At 39.3% G+C, this 20,811-nt stretch overlaps 1 long non-coding RNA gene and 1 pseudogene across 1 annotated transcript in view; one reads left to right on the forward strand and one right to left on the reverse strand.

Annotated features, from left to right (window-relative positions):
• LOC105705342 (uncharacterized) overlaps window positions 1-20,811 on the forward strand; it is a 57,216-nt gene that overhangs the window by 28,708 nt on the left and 7,697 nt on the right. The window lies entirely within an intron of this gene.
• On the reverse strand, window positions 2,409-2,944 carry LOC105705337 (actin-related protein 2/3 complex subunit 3-like; annotated as a pseudogene).

Here is a 20,811-nt window from a genome sequence, read left to right on the forward strand (position 1 = left end):
AACCAATAATTAGAGACTCTGGATTACAGAAATACTTGCTAAAAAGAGGCAGAATGAAATCATTGTTAAACCTTACATTTTAAAGTTATATTGATGCTGTTTTTTTTTTTTTTTACAAAGAAGCTGATGAAAGTGGGGTACTCCCCACTCCACCCTAAACTAGTTTTTTTCTTGTTCCCTTTGGCATTGGCCTGTGTCCTTAGTCTAACACTATGAGGATCTTCACAGGCTTTGGGCTCGTTAACTTTTTACTCTCAGAATCCTGTAGCTGATCCTCGGGAGGTGCGTGTTGTCTGCCTCGGGCAAGCTTAGAGCTTCTGCAGACACTTTGTAAGACAACCTGGCAGCCTTTTCCCATTAGCAGCAGGGCCTAGGTTCACACCTGCCACCTCCGTGACTGATTTTATATCCTCTTTCCCACGTGTTCTGTCTTTTCTTCAGAGAACAGGAATCTTGCATGATCTTGGCTTCTCTAATGAGGTTATTCCGTAGGCAGGCAGCCCTGAGTTGACTATGAACATGTACCTCAGTTACCTATGCATTGAAGTCATTTCTGTACACGTTAAAGAATGGAAAGAGACAGGAGAAATAATCCAGTCCCATGATTCTCAATGTCCTAGTCAGTTCCAGCTACTATGACAAAATACTTCAAACTGAGAGGTTTAAATAGCAAACTTATTTTTCACAGTTCTCAAGACTGGGAAGTCCAAGGTTAAGGTATCTAGAGATTCAGTGTCTGGTAATGGTTCTCTTCCTGGTTTGCAAATGGCCACCTTCTTGTTGAAATTTCACATGGCAGAGAGAAAGGAAGAGAACTCTCATGTTTCTTCTTAGAACACTGATGACAGGCTCTATCCTGTGACTTAACTGTCTCCCAAAGGCCCCACCTGCAGATATTATCACATTGGGGATTAGGGCTTCAACATATGAATTGGGGGGGGGGGGGGCGGGTGGAGCACAAACATCCAACATTCAGCCTATAGGACTCAATAAAGAAAAACTGTCCCCCTCCCCAGAAAGTGTGTTGGAAATTTGTGGAGACCTTTTCGGTTATCATAGAGGTTGGGGGTAGCACCAGCACTTAGTGGGGACCTGCGACATGCTGCAACATACGACCTGGGGAAGCTTTCTCCCAGGCTAAGAGAAAACTACATACTCTACAACTTTTTTAAATGCTCTACTGGACCTTCTCAGGACTTTTTATAATTATCCAAGCCTTGATTTTAGTTTACCTAAAAGGATAAAATATATTTTATGTATACATGTGAATGAATTTGTTGGTTATAGAAACTGAGCGAGGAAAGCATTAAGCTTTCTTTTCAACTTCCGTGGATGCAACAGTATGCATTGATCTGTGTAGCTGCTATAGTCACAGAGGTTCTATGGATGGTTTCCTGGACTATGCTATTGTATCATCCATTGCAGTTGGGTCTGAACATTTACACATGAAAATAACGTTTTATAATTAATTATAAATTATATTTTTATATTATGGTTGGGACACTTAATTTTTAAAAATTATGTCTGGGCATCAATTACATTATTTATAAATTTCATTGCAAAGGGGCATTGCAAAATGTGTGTTAATAAAGGATACAACAGTTCAGATTCCATTCGTGAATGTTTCAGCATTGATTTAACTAGTCTTTGATTGATGCACACTTGGGCTATTTCTAATGTTTTAATTTTACAAATAATGTTGCAGTGAAGAACTTTATAGATATCATTTCACATGTTCACAGTGTTTGAATTTTATTAGTTAATAACATTAACAATCCAGGAAATTTTTCACATCAAGGTTTGGGTTTCTGCTTTCTGATAACAGTGAAATTCTAGCGATCCTGGAGCTTTCGTTTCTGCCTGGTAATGTCTGGGACTGAGAAGTAGCTGCCCACTTTTGACAAGCTATGTTAGTCGGCTCAGGCTGCCATAACAAAATATCACACACTGGGTGGCTTAAACAACAGACATTTATTTCTCACAGTTTTGGAGGCTAGAAAGTCCAAGTCGAGGTTCTGGCAAGGTAGGTTTTATTCTGAAGCCTCTTATCTTGGCTTGTAGGTGGCCATCACCTTGCTGTGTTCTCATATGATGTCTCCTTTATGCACTCTCAAAGATAGAAAGGGAGACAGAGAGAGACAGAGAGAGAGTGAGTTATCTAGTGTCTCATTTTATAAGGTTACCCATCTTATCAGAGTAAGGCTTCACCTTTATGAACTCATTTAACCTATCTCCAAATACAGTCACATTGGGAGTTAGGGCTTCAATATATGGATTTGGAATGGGAGGAACACAATGTATTCTATACCACAAGGCATGTCCCTCCAGTTGCTATGGCAAAAGATTGTGTATATCTTGCCAGAAAATGCTGCCCAGGGTTCTGGAGAGGGTGGCTGCCTGAGGTCCCTTCACTGTCCAGGTCCTGAAAGACTCTTGTTTGTGAACTGTCTCTTCACAAAGCAAGTCCACCACTTGCTGAATTTATCATTCTGAGCGTCGAAAACTTTCTCACAAAGTCTCAGTCCAGTCTCTTGCCTTAGCTGTTGTAAATAGGCTCTCATCCCTTCCTCTTCCTGTTTGTTTGCAGGTTTGGCATAAATCGCATTAAGTGGAAAAACAGGCTCTCCAGGAATGGGAAAATTAGTGATTCCCAGTGTATTCATTTCTTTCTCACCTTGGCTTTTGGATTGCACTTTTGGAGTTTCTTCAGACACTCAGAAATGTAGAGAGTTATATATATCAAGGTCCTATCAGCTTCCTTCTTAATTTCATAGTTTTTGAAGAAGACATTGGCCTTGAAGTAATAGATGGCTTCATCCACATTATCTGTATCTTTTGTCTCTCTGGGGGCAGGTCCTTTGAATTGACTTCTGATAGGTAACAGTGCCATGTTTCCAATGAGTTTAGTGTCAGGATCCATGAGAGAAGACTGGTAAGCCGGCATCTTGGCGGCGCCTGGGTTTCAACCCAGAGGAGCAGGATTGAGTTACAGCGGTGCGCTCCTGGTCTGGCAGCCGGGTCGGGCTGCTGTATTTCTTATAACAAAAATCAGAGGCAGGCCAAGGGCGGTGGCTCAAGTCTGTAATTCCAACACTTTGGGAGGCCAAGGTGGGAGAATTGCTGGAGTCCAGGAGTTCGAGACCAGCCTAGGCAACATAGTAAAACCCCGTCTCAAAAAAAAAAATTAACAAACAAATAAAAAGAAATTATGTCACTATTAGGTCTATGGCTCTATCAAAAAGTTAGAAAATTCAAGAGAACCTATAATAGCCATAAGTTTCAAACAAAATGGAGGATACATATTTAGTGGAAGTAAATATTTTTATATGTATATTCAAACAGAATGTGATTTTTGTCAAAGAATAGGACTTCAGGTGCCATTGTGAAACCAACAGAAAAGCACAAACTTAGTCTGAGTCACATAATTGGGTCATCTGCTTGGCCCTGTATACATCTGAGTTTGGGACCTCTGCGTGATTCTGTTTTGACTCCTAAAATATCTGCCTCCAATTATGTTGCATTGCCTTTCTTCACATATCATGCAAATTACAAATATTGAGAAAAAACAAACAGAACAGATACTCCCCAGCCTCAGACACAGCAGCAAAATTCTAGCATGGATTCATTGATTTTGTTGTTGTCGTTGTTTTCATTTTTTGCTTTTGTTTTTGTTTTGAGACAGAGTCTCACTCGATTGCCCAGGCTGGAATGCAGTGTCATGATCTCGAATCACTGCAACCTCCACCTCCCAGGTTCAAGGGATTCTCGTGCCTCAGCTTCCCAAGTAGATGAGATTACAGGCGTTCACCACCATGCCCAGCTAATTTTTGTATTGTTAGAAGAGACAGGATTTCACCATGTTGGCCAGGTTGTTTGCCAGGAGTTGGCCAAACTCCTGACCTCAAGTGATCTGCTCACCTTGGCCTCCCAAAGTGCTGGGATTACAGGTGTGAGCCACTGTGTCCTGCCTTTTCTTTTCTTTCTTTCTTGCTTTTTTTTTTTTTAATGCTCTTAGAAATTTCTTTAAGTCTGTGGAACTGCCAATCTTTGAGAAATGGATTGCTACGTTCTCTTTCCCTATGCACTGCAGACATCATTTAATCAGTTTTCCAGTCTCATAAATACACTGCCATGTGAAGAGTGGAAGCCATGTCCCTGTGCTGCTACAGACTCAAGCTGAGCTGGCTGAGCTACTTGCCTTGTTCAACTCTTCAGCTCAGAAGGAAGCCAGGTTATTTGTGTTTGTTCATTTCCTCTCCCAAACATGAGCTTGCTGCTTGCTGCAGTACAACAGGCTATGAATTCAAAATAGGATCGAGCTGTCCAGTGGGTTACACTTCAAATGAATGTTCAGTCTTGACCATGGCCTCAGATTGTCTAAGCCACAAAATGGGGGAAGGGAGCAGCACACAGAGGAAAACAGGTTTCTGTAGAATTTCCAGATTTTCTTGAGCTTAATGGGGTCAGACATTCTAATGTGAATAATCTTTCTAGAGGCAAATAAACCCTCTTTTTCAAGGTAAATAAAAGCGATGCTTGTTACAGTCTATGCAAACGCCATAAGCAACAGTTTCAAAGCAAAAACAAGGTGAACTAACATGTTTCCTATTTTCCAAGTCCTAGATTTCTTTCCTAGGCTCTGCATGTGGGACACAACAAATAACCCTCCTTTGTTGGACTTGATCTGCAACTTCAACTTTAGTGAAACTCGCCTTTTGTTCTGAAAGAAAAAGTTTTCCCCTTACTGGTGTCATTTTGATGTTGTAACAATCACAGTGCCACACCCCTGAGAACATTTGCCACAAGTCTGAAAGAAAAAGGCATCAGCCAGGGAAGAAATTATTGCATGTTGGCTGACATTGCAAGGCATAGTGACTACTGTTTCTTGTGTTTATGAAGCCTGAAGGAAATAGGGCCATCATTTCAAAGCGGGGCAATTATTGAACATTTATATATAGTTTATCAAGTGCTTTATACACTTTTATCTCATTTAATCCTCCAACAGTTTAATAAATATGAAAACCATGAGAGATAAGTAATTATCCTAACTTTCCAGAGCTGCATGTGGCAGAACTGAAATTCTGAGTCCAGTCTCTTTGTTCATTCATTCATCCATTCATTCATTCCATTGCATTCAACAAAAGTCGAGTTCATAATGTTTGTCTAACCCCAAAGCTTATGCTCTTTACCCTGAGGTCCTATGATTCCTTTAAAAAGTCAAACTATGTCAAAAATAATATTTTAGAAGGCTGTTCTTGTGTCAGAGAAGTGAGAGCTGGTGGAGTCATCAGGGCCAAAAGTCATCAACTATGAAGCAATCTTGACAGGTCAGGCTAGGAAAATCCTTTAACCCAGACTCTCAGCCCATCTTTGGGGAGTGGTAGATCATCTGTATAAATGCAGATCACTCTTACACATACCACGGGGTAATGCCTGTTTGTTCTATAGGGTCCTTTGGCCCACTTACAGATTACAAGAGATAAGGCAAGGCTAGCCAAGAGAAAGATGCTAATAAACTTGATACAGGTTGCTGCTGGATGTTGTTTGGATCTATTTTGGTTTTCTTTAAGCTGTCATCTACTTCAGTGGGCTGAAACAGTGAAGAGAAATTCAACATAAAATAAGAAATGGGTGAAAACTTGTGGTTCTTATCATAAGAACCAAAAGGACATTTTTAAAGTAATAAGATAGAGCTTACATTGGCCTTAAACCTGCTTATTTTCTTTAGCAACAAGAAAACAAAGAGACTTAGAGTACAATAAATTCTTTCTTTATTCGTGTGTTGCCATCTAAATACTCCATACACGTAGATATTTCTTTGTATTTTTTATGAATGACTTTTAAGATTTCCTTCAAGAAGATTAGGTTAAAATTAATCCTCTGTCAATAAGTGAAAGCTGATGATCTTACAGAAGAAAATCTATCTGATGGAATATTAGGCTGACAGGCACACTTTAATATTACAATTGCAAAAGATAAATTCTCTTCCTTGCTTGTTTTGGAAACAAAGGAAGCCATGAAGTATCTGGATTCTTTTTGCTTTACAGGAGTAATGAGAAAATGGACAAAAAAAATCTCAGCTCTGTGGCTGTACAGCCTGATTCTGAACATCAGGCATGTGCACGCCAGGCAGAAAGCACAGGAGACTTGACTTGACTGCTGAGATAATTCATTTTTTATTTCTGGCAAGTCTTACGTTTAAACATGATGCCCAACCACACTGTTTCAGACAACATAACCAAATGGCATGTCCAATATTTCGATTAAAAAAAAAAGAGCAGTTGTCAGTAATCACTGCCTTTTTTTATTTTTTGTTTTTTTTGAGACAGGGTCTCACTGTGTCACTGAGGCTGGAGTGCCATCTTGAACTCCTGGGTTCAAGTGATCCTCTGACCTCATCCTCCTGAGTAGCTGGGACTATAGGCACCTGGTCAGCATGTCTGGCTAATTTTTTAATTTTTTGTCTTGCTGTGTTGCTCTGGCTGGTCTTGAACTCCTGGCCTTTACAGATTGTTGCACCTCAGCCTCCTGAAATGGGGGGATTACAGCTATGAGACAGTGTGCCCAGCCCATCACTGACTTTGTGATCCTTGATGTAACACGAAAGAAGGTGGAACAGAATCCCCCTCCCAGAAAAGACGATAGTTCCCATTTCTTCATATTTGAATTTCCTGCCTTACCTTGGAAGAGGAACAGATGGCAAGGATGAAAGGAAAAGGTGATTAGAAGATAAATTAATTTGAAAATACAAAAAAAAAAGTAAAAAGTTCATCTTCCAGTTGTTGCAGCCACCAGGAAAGGCTGATGAAACAGCAGGTAGAGCCTCGGGGTCACCATTCTCAGACCTCAGTGAACAGGCAGAGCTGTGGGCAGCCAGAGCTCTGCCCACCAAAGGGCATCTGCTCTATCACTCTGCAAGCTTTAGCACAGGGCAGTGTTAACTCAGGGCCTCCTGGGGAGTCTCAGGAAGGGGTGGAAATGTCTGAGATCAACTAAAAAAAATATTCACCTTCCAGAGTTAACTACAATTTTCCATGTTGGTTCTTTCCCGTAGTCTCTTCCTTTTGCAGAGTTCTTTGCATTTTTAATAGATTTTTAAGATTACTTCCATTTTTGTGATTGTTTCAAAACTAACATGCATGAGTTATAGAGTTTATAAAAAACAGAGAAACAAATGAAAGCAATTCACTTTTCAACCATACAGAAGAAATGCCCACAGTTAACATTTGCAGGTGGTATTAATTTTTTCATACTGTATATTGAGTGTCATTTTGGACAAAAAGAAACTGAGGTTCAAAAATTTCAGGCTTGAAAATGAACAAGGTTGGTATAGGAGATGGGGCAAAGCAAAAACAAAAACAAAGTGGCTGATTTTTTTCTTCTGTTCTCTTCAACATTTAATACAAGACTGCTCTGTGACTAGATGTGTGTGGTTTTCTCCACATATGGAACAATTAATTCTCCAGCAGACTCCAGGCTCGACATCCTAACATGTAACTCAATTCTGACACTATCTATGCGGAGATAGTGTTGGATCCCACAGGTTAAGGTTTTTACATCATCAATGCAGTTTTCACATTTCCTATTAAATAGTTCATCCTTTCTCCCACTTATCTGAATTTCCAGAAAAATTGTATAATAAATCTTGATTTATACATGCTTCTATTTCTAGATGTTCTAACCTGGCCCATTGAGCAGTCTTTATTTCTGTGTTAATATACAGGAAATCTTTATTATTTGCCAAGATAACCCTTAATATTTTCTTTCTTTATTTTTTTATTTTTATTTTTTGAGACAGAGTCTTACTCAGTCTGTCGCCCAGGCTGGAGTGCAGTGGTGCAATCTCAGCTCACGGCAACCTCTGCTTCTCAGGTTCAAGTGATTCTCCTGCCTCAGCCTCCAGAGTAGCTGGGACTACAGGCATGTGTCACCACGCCCAGCTAATTTTTTCATTTTTAGTAGAGGCATGGTTTCACCATGTTGTCCAGGCTGGTCTCGAGCTCCTGACCTCAAGTGATCCACCTGCCTCAACTTTCCAAAGTGCTGGGATTGCAGGTGTGAGCTGCCGTGCCCAGCCAACCCTCAATATTTTCTTGAGGTTATTATCCTCTTCCAACACATGTGGCCAGTCATGTGCACTGTCCCCCACTAGCACATTGGGACAGTTGGGCCTACATGAGCCAGTTGGCACTTCCTACACCTCAAGTCTCAGAAAATGGTTCTAGAATTGTCATGTGACCCAAACTGGGCCTTGGGAGTTTTCAGCTGGAGCAAATGAGGAAGATTGCCCTGGCATTTGCAATCTGGGTACTGGAGGGAAGTGATACCTTTCCAGCCATATAGGAAGCCCAATTGCAAAGAAGGGAGGAAATGAGAACCCAGAACAGGGGGGCTAAGCCAAATAAAAGAAGCAAAATACCTAGGCTACATGGAATCGGATTCAGTCGGGATTCTGTCATCTGGTTTTTCCAGTTATGGGAATTAATGAATTCCCTTATTTTTGGATGAGACTGGTTTGTGTTTCTGCCTTAGCTGGTAACATCTGTCTAAGTGTTTCATACACAATAAGGGGCCATACAAATTTGAGGTAGTGGTAACATCTGAGAAAAATAATCATTTCTTCTAATATTAGTCATCCTAAAACTCTTAGTCCAAGTTTCTTCATATAGTGTAAACCACAATTTAAACTCTACCTATATTATAGAAGTATTTTATAGATAAATGAAAAATATATATGAAATCTAAAAACTGAAGAGACGAAAGTATTATTTTAATCATGGGCATATTTATTTTCCTTAACTTTGCCCATCTTATTTGAGAGATATTACTTTCATGTCTTTATCTATGCTACAGCCTCCTAATAGGTTCATTATGGTTTTAAAGGTAAGTTATAATTAGATTTCTATAAGGTCAACACTATTTGGCAATATTGGGAAAGCAGCTGATTTGTATTATCTGCTTCTGTTCATGTAAAATTCACAAGAAGAAAGACGATTTTATTTTTCACTACAAGCTGCCAAGTCCAAGCATAATCAATGGAGAAATGTCTCAGATAAATGGTACCTGCAGCTGTCACATCAAACCAGATGGTAACAAAATCTCCATATACACTAAGGTGTCTAAATGTTCAATGTATTCAAAGACTGCTTTCATTCCCAAAGTAGCTTTTACAGTGGTTCAAAGCCCCAATTTTTTTTTTTTTTTTGAGACAGGGTCTCACTCTGTCATGCACGTTGGAGTGCAGTGGCGTGATCTCAGCTCACTGCAAACTTTGCCTTCTGGGCTCAAGTGATCCCCCTACTTTAGCCTCCTGAGTACCTGGGTCTACAGGCATGCACCCTCATGCTTAGCTAATTTTTAAATTTTTTGTGGAGATGGAGTCTTCCAGGATAAGCCCTATATTTCTTAAAGAACAGCACAAATAATGAGAAATGATTGTTAAATTATTTAATTGCCCCACACTGTAAAATTATTGATGTGTATAAGAATTTCTGTTAGTTGATTGAAGTAGGCAGAAAAATGATGTTTCTTTGTGTATAGTTTTGTTTTAACACCATTAGATAAACTGGTTCTGCTTTATTCTCTTGAAAAAGATTTTTGTTTGAGTCATAACATCTTGCCGAAGAACACCATGATATTTTAATTTAACAGGAATTAATTAATCTTTAAACCTCTAAAATTAATTCCATCCTTCCTGAAGAAAAACAAATGGAAATGGTCAGGATTCCCACAATGAAACACACAGGAATCCCAGCCCTATCCTTGCCTCTGGTTTTATCTGTTTAATTGGTTGGTTGGTTGTCTTAATTCGGAGATTATATATTCTTATACATAATCTCTTTAAAACTTCAAAACCATATTCCAGGGGAGAAAATAAGGTTTATGTCATAAACCTTATTTATGGAGAAAACCAGTTTCTGTGTCTTTTTATCTCTGCTGTGGTTCATCGTTAAGGAGATGTAATTTAGTCAATATCTTTGACTGGCCTGCTATATTCATATTGAACAAACGTTTTTCAGAACAACTGTTGTGTGTCTAGTGCCTTGTTTTCACTCATTTTATCTTAATTTTGACAACAACCTTATGAAGTGAGTATTTCATTTTAAGTGAAGAAACTTCAGGTTTAGAGTGATTTGTCCAAATAACCAGTACTGAGATAACAATATTTGTTCAAGTTGCGCAACTAAAGAGAGTCAGAATTTCAACTCAGGTCTTTCCAATCTATATCATGTGCATTTTTGACCCTGTTCCCTCTGCGAGCTAAACTTTGAATAATTGAAAGTATCATGGATGATACATCTAATTTTGAGATTTGATGAATCTCAAATGCATTATGCTAAGCAAAAGAAGCCAGATACACAAAAGAGTATATACTATCTAAAGCCATGTATATGAAATCCAAATATAGACAAAACTAAGGCATATAGATTGAACACAGGCAGTGGTTGACACTTGCACAATGAATGCTCAGCAGTGTAGAGTAGACTGAAGGAAACACGAGGCAAATTTTTTATGGGGGATAGAAGTGTTCTATATCTTGTTACTTGGATACACACAATTGTCAAAACTCTTTGAATGACTGAACACCTAAAACCTGTACTTTTCATTGTGCATTAATCACATCTCAATTTTTTTTTAAAAAAAGAGAATATTCCGGTGGCTCATGCCTGTAATCCCAGCACTTTGGGAGGCCGAGGCGGGCGGATCACGAGGTCAAGAGATCGAGACCATCCTGGTCAACATGGTGAAACCCCGTCTCTACTAAAAATACAAAAAATTAGCTGGGCACGGTGGTGCGTGCCTGTAATCCCAGCTACTCAGGAGGCTGAGGTAGGAGAATTGCCTGAACCCGGGAGGCGGAGGTTGCAGTGAGCCGAGATCACGCCATTGCACTCCAGCCTGGGTAATAAGAGTGAAACTCCGTCTCAAAAAAAAAAAAAAAAAAAAAGAATATTCTACTTAAATGACCTAAAATGCAGTTTCAGGTACTTCTACTCTGGTAGTCTTCAAAGTTGATATATAGAAATTTCTACTTTGAAATAGAAAACAAAAAATAATACTTTTAATGTCAACAATGTCTTTCACTACAAACTTGGTCATAATCACTGACTTAGGTTTAGTGAGAAGATTCAGGAGAAATTTGGGCTACGAGGCACAATCGCCAGGAATTCTTACTTTTATCAAGATTCTAAATAATAATCGTATTAATGTTATTAAGCATTAACTGAACATTTTCTGAGCACCAGAAGTTAAATGCTTCACTGCCTCTTCTCACTTCATCCACACATCAATTTAATGAGGCAAGTAACATTATAATCATCACCCTCTGAAAGATAAACTCTCCAAGACTTAGAGAAGTCAGATGGCACATCCAAAATCCCAAAAGTAGGTGTTGGGCTGGAAACTTGCTGAAGAGAATCTGAATCTCAGCTCTATTTTGTATACTACTTAATATTGCTTTCAATGACAGTGCTAATGAAAAATTCAAGGGAATGAAGAAAAATGTTGAATGGTTAGCATTAACTTTTGCCTTTTTCTACTCTTGTATTTTCTAGATATTCTGCATTAAGTATGGGTTAATTTTTTAGGTAATAAACTAGTCTAAAATGATAGATAATAGAATTTAAGTGTGGGGTTGAACCTCAAAATATTTTGCAAGTTAAAAAATGAACTCTCATATAGATAATGTAAATATTCTGTTTCAGTGCTGTGGACTAAAACTACATTTTTGCATTTCTCTGTGGCATCAGAAAGCTTATTATAAGTACATAGCACAAATGTATTATTTTTCTGGCTTGAAGAAAAATATCCAATGGTACCCCTATCTTGTAAAATTTAAAAATGAAGGATGAAATCACATTATGGTGACCCTGCCTGTGTGACATTTTCACCTTAGGACTGATGTCTTGTGTTTGAAACCTGATTAAATCTGATTAACATGTGTAGTGATAGCTTACAATGATTTAAGGAATGATCCTCACGGAGGAAATTGATAACTCTGCAATGCAAATCTTTATACTAATGGGTTAAGATGAAATACTGTGAGGTTTCCTCAGCACTTACTATGCTCAGAATTTAGATAAGGGAAAAAGTAAGTCAGACATCTATAGCTGATGTTAATTCCAGCTACCATGGCCCCTAACATGATGGTTTTTTTTTTTTTTTTTTTTTTTTTTTTTTGCCAAAGCATAAGGTTATTCTCTAGATTTACAAATCTACAAATTATCAAAATGTTATGGATTTTAAAACTAAATTACAGCCACCAGCCCACATTGTTCTTCCCTTTTGTTCCATCCACCTGTCCATTGAATTCTCACTTTCAAGTCAATCTAATCCACTCAAGTTTTGGGAACCATGAAGCTAGCATCATGACGAAAAATACGAAAGTATTTCGAAAGTACAGAAACGCAACATTGCTGATTCCCATCATGCTAGTCATTTTCACTTCTTATCCAAATTATTCTACCTTGGCCTTCCTCTGGTATGCCAATACTCATTTAGAAAACCACAAATAGTCTTTGGTTATTTACTCATCTTTACTTCCTCTGTACAGTAGATTTCTTTGTGCCTCCTGGGTGCATTCTTGTTTGCTGGAATATTTCCTCCAAGAGTGATTTCAAAGACAGTCTCTGTGTTCATCCTTCTGAGGCAATTGTATACTTGAGAATGTTTTTATTGCACTTAATAGCTCAACTGGATGAAAATATTCTAGGTTAAATTTTACTTTTTCCTTTAGCATGTTAAAAAATATTAGCCTAGTGTCATCCAATATCGTTGGTGCAAAGTCTAACATCAATTTGATTTTTGTTTCTTTTTCTCAGGAAGCACTTCTTTTACTTTGATGGTCTTAAATTTAGTAAAAGTGTGGGTTTTTCTTATCTATTCTCTTACTTTCACATTCCATGATCTTTCTTTTATAATAAAACATTCTCAATCTTTATTTCTTTAAATATTTTCTCCCCTTTATTCATTTATTTATTTGTCTATCAATTCACTTGTTTATTTAAGACAGGGTCTTGCCCTGTCACCCAGGCTGGAGTACAGAGGAATGATCATGGCTCACTGCAGCCTTGAGTTCCTGGGCTCAAGTGACTCTCCCGCCTCAGCCTCTCAAATAGCTGGCACTACAGGCATACACCACCATGCCTAACTAATTTTTGTATTTTTTGTGGAGATGGGGTTTTGGATGTTACCGAGGCTGGTGTCGAACTCATGGGCTCACTGATCCTCCTGCTTCCGCCTCCCAAAGTGCTGGGATTACAGGTGTGAGCCACCATGCCTGGCCTCCTCTTCATTTATTGTATTTTCTTCCGAAGCTTCTTTTACTCTTCCTACTAACATGTCTTTTATATTTTAGGCTTTTTAATACATACTTGATTGTTTCCCAGAGGATTCCCTTACATGTTTTTTTCGGTTTGCTGGCTCACTCCAAAGCAAAGATTATGTTGCACTATTGCACTCCAGCCTGGGCAATAGGGCAAGACCCTGTCCCCCCAAAAGAAAAAAGTAATAATAAGATAAAAATTTTAATATATTACATTGATTATTTTAAACTTTTTTCCAAAAAAAAGACCTTAAGAATTTTTAAGCCAAAGATATAAATATAACACTTAATAAAGGAAAAAATACAAAATTACAGCGAAAGAAAGGGGAGGATGCAGACACACTAATATAAGGGCTAGAATAGATGCTATATTTGAGAGTTTGGCAATGGTCTGACTGAAATCTCATTAAACCTATTCATTTTTGGAAAAAGATCAGAGTCACTGGAGGAATCACATTTTGATTCACAGAAGGCCACTTGATATGGTTCATCTATGGCCCCACCAAAATCACTTCTTGAATTCCCATGTTTGTGGGAGGGACCCGTGGGAGGTAATTGAATTATTGGGGCAGGTCTTTCCTCTGCTGTTCTCCTGATAGTCAGTTAGTCTCATGAGATCTGATTTTTTTTTTAAAGAAGAGTTTCCTTGTGCAAGCTCTTTCTTTTCCTGCTATCACCCATGTAAGATGTGACTTGCTCTTCCTTTCCTTCCACCATGATTGTGAGGTCTCCCCAGCCATGTGGAACTGTAAGTCCATTAAAACTCTTTTTCTTCCCAGTTTTGGCTATGTCTTTATCAGCAGTGTGAAAACAAACTAATATACCACTTGGCATGTTATTTACTTAAATGCAAAGTAAATCCACTTACCTTTCATTGAGCTCATCCACCATAAAGAAGGCCTGCAGTTTCACGGAATGGTTTCATAATATCCAAGCAGTGTGGGATAATGCCTTTTAAGGCTTGAGATAAGAGCCAGGAGCAAAACTGAACAAGAAAGATCCAGAACTAATTTAATGTGCTTTGTTTTGAGAATTAGTTTAAGGCACCCTGTGTCTTCATAGTCATATATCTGCAGCATAACTTGGCTGTCCACACACTGTGAAATAATTTTAAAATTTGTAGCCTTGATTTCCAGTAGGAAGAGACATTACTTTCTTGTTTATTGGACAAAGCAACTGGCATTTAGGCTGACTAGAATGTTTTAAGTGACTAATGAAACAACTGCCAGTGTTTCAAGCTTCCATTAGATATTTGCAACCTTTGCAAATGGTCTTAAAGAGGTAAAATGTCTTATTTAGAGCACTATATAAATAATATCCCACAATAAAATATTGCTTTCTAAGTCTATAGCTATAATTTTTTATCACTTAGAGAATTATACACACATTGTGGAAAAGCTATACTTTTTTCAACGCCCTTTATTTTGCTGCAGAGAAAAATATACTAAGAGAAAATTCAACTTCAGACACAGTTTGATATTTTCAAACTCATTAAAATTGTCTTTCAGTTTTGGAGAGGGCCTTGACTGTGTGTTCATGTTAGGGGTAAATTTAAAGTATGTAGCTTTGTGCATTCATTCACCCCACCTACAGATTTTCAGCCCCTTAAACCACTTTGCACGTATTTATTGACAACTTACTATGTGCCAGGCATTGTGTTAGGTGTCGGGAACACATGGTGAAAGGAAAGAATGAGAGCGTCTTTGCACTCATGGAATTTGTGATGTAGATGTAAAAAACAGATGCATAGTAACCCAATGACCATTTTGCTAAGTATCATAAAATAAAAGCACAGGGTGCCAAGAAGCCATATAGGGGTATCTAACTGATGCAAGTTTGAGGGAGGGTTTTTCTAGGGAAGAGCCACGTTGATTGAGACCATACATCTGTGTGGGAGTTATGGAGGGGAGGTGGGCAGCAGGAAGCGTGTTTTGGGTAGAGGATATGCATATGAAACCTGGGAGGCGGGAAAGAACTTGGCATGTCTGACAGCTAAAAAAGAAAAGAAAAGAAAAAGACAAAACTGCTGGAGCTTAGAAAACCAGGAAGAGAGGTAAGGCATATTAAGTTAAGAAGTAGGTGAGAAAAAAATCACACAGGCCCTTGCCAACCACATGAAGAATTTTGGATTTTATCCTAAATGATGTAGAAGGGTGATATGATCAGATTTGCCTTTCAGAAAGATCCCCTGGCTGCCTTGCAGAGAATGGATTGAGCAGATTAGCTGGAGGCCACTTGGTCATATTGCCAAGGATGGCAATGGCTGGGTGGAGCAAGATTTGTGGCAAGGGAGAGGGAGTGAAGTGGATGGCTTGGAATTAGGAGGAAGAGCCAGTGTGATCTGATGCACACTGAGGAATTCAACCAGGTAACTGTCCCAGGGGCTAGCAGCACAGATTTAGCTACCAGCTCATTTAGATATGAGCTCATATTTAGCCAGTAAAGGAGGCCTGCAAGTGATGCAGGATAGAGTAGCCCCCAGATTGTGGCTTAGTCAGGGAGGGTTCTTGGCTTTGCCCAGGAAAGAACTGAAGGATAAGCCATGAGTGTTAGACAGCAATCCTTTTTTTTTTTTTTTTAAGACAATCTTGCTCCATCACATAGGCTGGAGCACAGTGGCATGATCTCCTCCACCTCCCAGGTTCGAGTGATCCTCTGGCCTCAGCCTCCTGAGTAGCTAGGATTACAGGCATGCACTACCACACCCAGCTAATTTTTGTATTTTTACAAGATGGGGTTTCACTATGTTGGCCAGGCCTGTCTCAAACTTCTGACCTCAAGCGATTGACCCTGCTCGGCCTCCGGAAGTGCTGGATTTACAGGCATGAAACACTGGGCCTGCCTACAGTAATCTTTTATGGAATGCTCCTGCTCCTTGCAGAGCAGGGCTAACTCATAGGTAATACAGGCAGAGTAATTATATTTATGCCCACTTTCAGTTGCATGCAAATAAAGGGGCAGGTTAATGTAAATTGAGGGGAAGTTTATGTAGAACTTTCTAGGAAAAGGGTAGTAACTTCTGGGTCATTGCCACAGAAAGGGTGGTAACTTCCCAGTCGTTGCCACAGCATTTGTAAACTGTCATGGCGCTGGTGGGAGTGTCTTATGCTAATGAGAAATGAGTGCAGCTAGGGATTGCTTTCCTCACCATCTGCTGGTTCCCATCAGTTTCTTCACTTCATCCTATCCGGACTAGAAAACAAGCCTGGCAGGTCTCCTACTTCATGAGGGCATGAGGGAGGCAATGTGGATTTGGAGGAATGTGGGCAGCAAGTCTCACTGGATCTCTACCATGGCTTTGTGAAGAAGCTCAGAAGCTGTGATGGGGGCTGGTGTTCTGTGTGTTTGTGGTCACCAGGTGTGGGCAGGGGCAGCAGACAGGAAGCACCAGACACCAGGCCCTGCTCAGGATGGCAGACAGGGTCTGATCTGTGCTATGCATGGAACCAGTGACCACCGTGGTCCCAGAGCCTTTCCCTCAATGACTTGGCAGCAGGCTGACAGCTGGCATTTCTCTCCCAGCACAGGCCTTCTGGGTCTGCTTCGTTAACAGAGGTGCCTCTGTTGCATCTTCCCTGAGTGTAGAGTTTGAAGGTTGTTGTCTTAAGCCATATCCCAAGAGGGAAGACAGCTACAGAACTAAACAAGGATTGAAAGAAACAAGGATTGGAACAAACATTATGAAAACATCACAGTAGAACATCTTCTCCCAGAAACTACCTTTTCTCATGTTTACATTCTTTGAAAAAAACATCAAATAAAGCATCAGAGTCGGATTCTACTCCTGGGTGTCTGACTGTGGCCCATGGTTTCCCCTTGACCCCTGGGCACTCCGCTTCAGTCACACAGACCTCCAAGTTGCTCCTTCCCCAGGGACTGTGCTTTTGCACTTTTTCTGCCTAAACTTCTTTAACCCTAAAATTCTCACTGAGCTCCCCCTTGCTTTGGCCGTTTCTTTGAAGCACACCCAAGATGTCCTTCCCCCACTCTGCCACCCCATCTCGCTTCTCTGCTTTTTCTCATAGTAGTTATCACCGTCTAACGTAATTCGTTTTTTGTTTGTTTGTTTGGAGACAGGTTTTTGCTCTGTTGCCCAAGCTGGACAGTGAGCAATCACAGAACACTGCAGCCTCAACCTCCTGGGCTCAAGTAACCTTTCTACTTCAGTCTCCCAAGTAGCCAAGACTACAGGCACATGCCACAACACCTGGTTAGTTTTTGTATTTTTCTATTTGTAGAAACAGAGTTTCGCCATGTTGCCCAGGCTGGTCTCAAACTCCTGAGCTCAAGTGATCTGTCTGCCTTGGCCTCCCAAAGTGCTGGGATTACTGGTGCGAGCCACTGTGCCTGACCACACAATTAATTGTTTTTATTCATTTGCTTATTTTCTTCCATTTAAACGCAAGTTCTGTAAAGGTAGATAGTACGCTTTGACTCTGCAACCCCACCCAAATCTCACCTTGAGTTGTAATCCCCATGTGTCAAAGGAAGGAGGGGATTGGATCTTGGGAGTGATTTCTCCCATGCTGTTTTCATGATAGTGAGTGAGTTCTCACAAGATCTGATGGTTTTATACGTGTTTGGTAGCTCCTCTCTTGCTTGTTTTCTCTCCTGCCACCTTGTGAAGAGGTGCCTGGTCCTCCTTTGCCTTCTGCCATGATTGTAAGTTTCCCAGGGCCTTCCCAGCCATGCGAAACTGTGAGTCAATTAAATCTCTTTTGTTTATAAATTACCCAGTCTCAGGTAGTATCTTTATAGCAGTGTAACAGTGGACTAATACAATGGAGTTTTAGTTTTCTATATCGCTAGCTCTTAGAACAGAGCCTTTCACAAAAAGGACCATTTGTAAGTATTTGTTGAATGAATGAATAACCTTTTAAGATGTGATCACTTTTAAAAAGTTGACTGGGGCCTCTCTCAGACACATCATGAGCCCAAATAAATTCCAATAAATTAAAATTCTGCTGTAGCTGGGCGTGGTGACTCATACCTATAATCCCAGCACTTTGAAAGGCCAAGGTAGGTGGATCACTTGAGGCCGGGAGTTCGAGAGCAGCCTAGCCAACATGGCAAAATTATCTCTATGAAAAATGGCAAAGATTAACCAGATATGTTGGTGCGCACCTATAGTCCCAGCTACTGGGGAGGCTGAGGCACAAGAATGGCTTGAACCCGGGAGGTGGAGGTTGCAGTGAGCTGAGATCATCCACTGCTCTCCAGCCTGGGCAACAGAGTGAGATCCTGTCACAAAGAAAAAAACAAAAAATTCTGCTATAAAAAATAAAACTGTGAACTACTGGCAAAAGCTTATGCAAGGATGTGGGAAATTAACCTTCTCGTATATAAATATTAAAAATATTATAATAATCAGGCTTGTTGTGCTAGGACTTCCACTTCTAGTTACTTATTTTAAGAAAGGAAATAAAGATGTATACAAACATTTAAGGGCAACAATAGCCACATTATTGCGTATATTAATAATAATCAGGAACAACCAGAGATTGTTAAAAATTCAATAATAAAAGGTTAGTGGAGTAATTTTATCATTTTATGTTTTATGTAGAGTTAATTTACCTCTACAATGGAATGCTGTATAGTCATTAAATATTCTGTAAAGAAATATCTGATGTAAAGAAATATGTTCAATGTATGTAATTGAGTGAAAAAATTACAAAGATATATGTATACAGTAGTCCTCCCTTATCCAGAGTTTTTATTTTGGTGGTTTCAGTTACCCTAAGTCAATGTCAGTCCATATCAAATGGAAAATTCCAGATATAAACAATTCCTAAGTTATAAATTACTAGCTATTCTGAGTAGCAAAATGACATCTCGGCCATGCTGCCTCCTCTTACCCAGGAAGTGAATCATCCCTTTGTCCAGTGTGACCACACTGTCTACAATGCATGCCCATTAGTCACTTAGCAGTGGTGTAGGTTATCAGATTGACTGTCAAGGTATCACAGAGTTTGTTTTCAAGGCACTCTTATTGTACTTAATAATGGCCACAAAGTGCAAGACTAGTGATGCTGGCAATTGAGATATGTCAAAGAGAAGCCATAAAGTGCTTCCTTTAAGTGAAAAGGTAAAAGCTCTCTACTTCGTAAAGAAAGAAAAAAATTGTAAACGGAGGTTGTAAGATCTAATATTTGTTCTCTAGCAAGAGCAAATGTTCTATCTGTGAAATTGTGTAGAAGGAAAAACTAACTTGTACATATTATATATGGAGTTTGGTACTATCCAAGATTTCAGATATCCCTGGGGGTCTTAGAACATGATCCCATTTTCTGAGAAGCCTATGTATGGGTTAATAAAAAAGATACCAGGCAAAAGATTAACAGTGTTTATCACTATTGGCCTATGTATTTTTCCAAAGCATTAAAAATGTATTGCAGTCGTCTGTCCGTATATGTGGGGTACTGGTTCTGGGACTGTCCTTGTGTGCTCAAATCTGCACATACCAAGTTCTACACTAGGCCCTGCAGAACCCATGTACAGGAGAGGTCGGCCATCTGCATATGCAGATTTCACATTCCTCCAATTGGATATTTTCCATCTATGTTTGGTTGAAAACAAAGCTGCATATAAGTGGATCTGTGCAGTGCATATCTACTGTTCATGGACTTATCCCTTAAAAGAATAGAGAGACTCTAAAATGTTAGCAGCATTTAAAGTGCAAGTAGTATAAGGCCTGGAACCCATGGGTAACTTCGTAGAGATGGGGGCATTTCGTATGACTTTTGAGGGTCACAGGGTTTTTTCATGTTGGGAAGGAGGGAAGAGTTATGAGAGTAAAATCTGTTCAGGGAACAGTGAGAAATATGGTATGTTGGGAGATGAGGGTGGAAAGTAAGACCAGCAACTTAGTCCAAGTGATATGTGATATTAAGAAACCTGAACTCTTTCTTTTGAATAATGAAGAGCCAATGAAGATATCAACTGAGGGAGGTAATGTGATCAGATTTGAATATGTCAGCAAATGTCCCAGAACCTCCTGGGTTTCCTGGCTTCTCTCTGCTTTCAGGAGAGCTCATACTCAAATTGGTCATTGTATTTTATTATTAAATGTGGTTTTCCTTGAGACATTTGCAATAGGAATGTTCTTCATGTCCCTGTCATTCTTATAAATTTTTAAGTTACATGTTTAAACCTGTAAGTACTTTAGCATAAATACTTTCATATGTGTACACATAGAAGAACCTTTGCATAAATCCATTAATACGATTATACCAAATAAGCTTTTTAGAGCATTTTTATAACAAATGTGATTCTATCCATAGTTTTTTCCCCCCATGCACACTTAAGTATATAGTGGCATATACACACCCACACAGAGACATATGTAAGGTGCTTGTCATCATTTACTTTACAGAAAAATGGAATTAGACTATACACACTTTACTGACTGTTTACCTTTCTCTCATCAATAAGTGGAATTATCTCCAAATTAACTGGTACTGTTCCAAGTCCTTCTTTTTATCAACTGC

The sequence above is a fragment of the Aotus nancymaae genome, unplaced genomic scaffold (genome assembly GCF_030222135.1).
Source record: "Aotus nancymaae isolate 86718 unplaced genomic scaffold, 86718_ANA_hifiasm-v0.15.2.pri h1tg000079l, whole genome shotgun sequence".
In the NCBI taxonomy this organism is placed as follows: domain Eukaryota; kingdom Metazoa; phylum Chordata; class Mammalia; order Primates; family Aotidae; genus Aotus; species Aotus nancymaae.